This window comes from Echinops telfairi, unplaced genomic scaffold (genome assembly GCF_000313985.2).
Source record: "Echinops telfairi isolate 266 unplaced genomic scaffold, ASM31398v2 ScPeMD7_7469;HRSCAF=8507_0, whole genome shotgun sequence".
Classification (NCBI taxonomy): Eukaryota; Metazoa; Chordata; class Mammalia; order Afrosoricida; family Tenrecidae; genus Echinops; species Echinops telfairi.
In genome coordinates, this window is record NW_022111372.1 from 67,926,696 (window position 1) to 67,928,512 (window position 1,817).

A 1,817-nucleotide genomic window follows, 5' to 3' on the forward strand; every position below is an offset into this window, starting at 1 on the left:
AGGGGGGGAGGGGAGTGGAGAGGGAGGGGGAAAATGAGCTGACACCAGGGGCTCAAGTGGAAAGTGGGTGTCTTAAGAATAATGAAGTCAACATATGTACTAAAGTGCTGGACACAGATGATGTATGTACAGATTGTGATGAGTTGTATGAGCCCCTAATAAAATGATTATTTAAGAAAATAATAAAAGAATGGGTATGAGACTAATGTGTACACATTATTTTCTTAGTGTGAGAATAAAGGACCACATAGTTTTGAATTGAATGGATTAGAGATTGCAGATTCAATTTGAAAAGAAGTGAAATCATATTTTAAAAGCACTGCCATTTAAAATTTAGTTTTGTGTCATTTTAATCTTTAGACAAAGTATTCAAAATTAACATCAAAACATATACACATGTCTAAATGGAGCTGAAGGGACACCATTGACAAGATTTAGAAAAGGAGACAACTGGGAGGGGTGTTCAGAACTGCATGGATAGGTGATTTCACAAGGACCCTCTAGACCTTGAATTGCATCTGGCTCCTGGTACAGCCTCATTATCATCACCCATAATACTCCCTGGACCTTGAAGAAAAAGAAGAATGAGTCATGACCACTGTCTGGAACACAGCCAGCCGCATTGGTGTGCAGAACTGCTCTATCATTAATCTGTCGGCTCAGGCACGTGCAGAGGACGGAAACTCTTCAGCCCAGGAAAGCTGTTCTGAAAAATGCTGAACCAGAACCAGTGCAAGCAAGACTAACAGAGACTCATTTTTTCTTTCATCGACGCTCAGTGAAATCACTGTGAACCAGCTGAAAAACCCAAAAATAGTGACATCTTTAGAATGAAGTTTAGATATGGGATATAGGAGAGGCTCTTCCTAACCTAAGGCTCAGACAAAGCCCAATCAGAAGAGCCCATTTGTGGCTGAGAATACAATTTAAACAATCCAGGCAACAGAATTACTTGCTCCCAGGAGTCACTGTCCTGCTCAGTGATATACACATAATGGAAGAAAAAATGATATATAAATTTCTGTAATATTATCATAACTATGAACATCAGTTGGCCCTCTTGGAATCATGTACTTTCCCAGAGTAACACAGACACTAGAAAGGAAACTTTTTATAAGGAGTACATGAATCCAGTATTGTGTTATTTTTCACATTTCTCTGCTAATTTCATGATTCAAAATGATTAAAATGTGCTTGTCAGAATAAACAGTATCAGGCCTCATGTCCATCAAACCTCTGTCATATTAGCTTCATAATATTTCTTAAGTGACAATATTTTCATTCTTTTGTGCCATGATATAGAATCATAGGGCATTAGACATGAGAAAATTTGGAGATAATCATATGTATATTCAGAGAAATCAGAAGAAAGAGAACTAAAATGAATTGAGCATCTATACTCCAATGTACAATAATAATAATAATAATAATAATAATAAACTATAGTGCTTAAAACCTTAAGCACTAGGATTTATGGTCTCATTTTCCATAAAGAGGATAGTAGGACTCAGATCAATTAAATAACTTATCCAAAGCCACACAGCTAATTTGTGAAAAAAAAGAAATTTAAATATAATTATATATTTAAATATAAATTTAAATATAGTGGTCTTTAATTATCATACTTTTGTCTATTCATTGTACTAACAATTTGTTTAAACAATATTTATTTATGTTGTGCTTTAAAGTAGACGTGGTATTAAGTATTGATGATTCAATGAAGAATGGCTTATATTTCTCATGTAGCATATAATGTTTAAGGATACACAAAAAGTAAATTGACAGCAAGAATATACCACAATAAGAACTACAGGAGA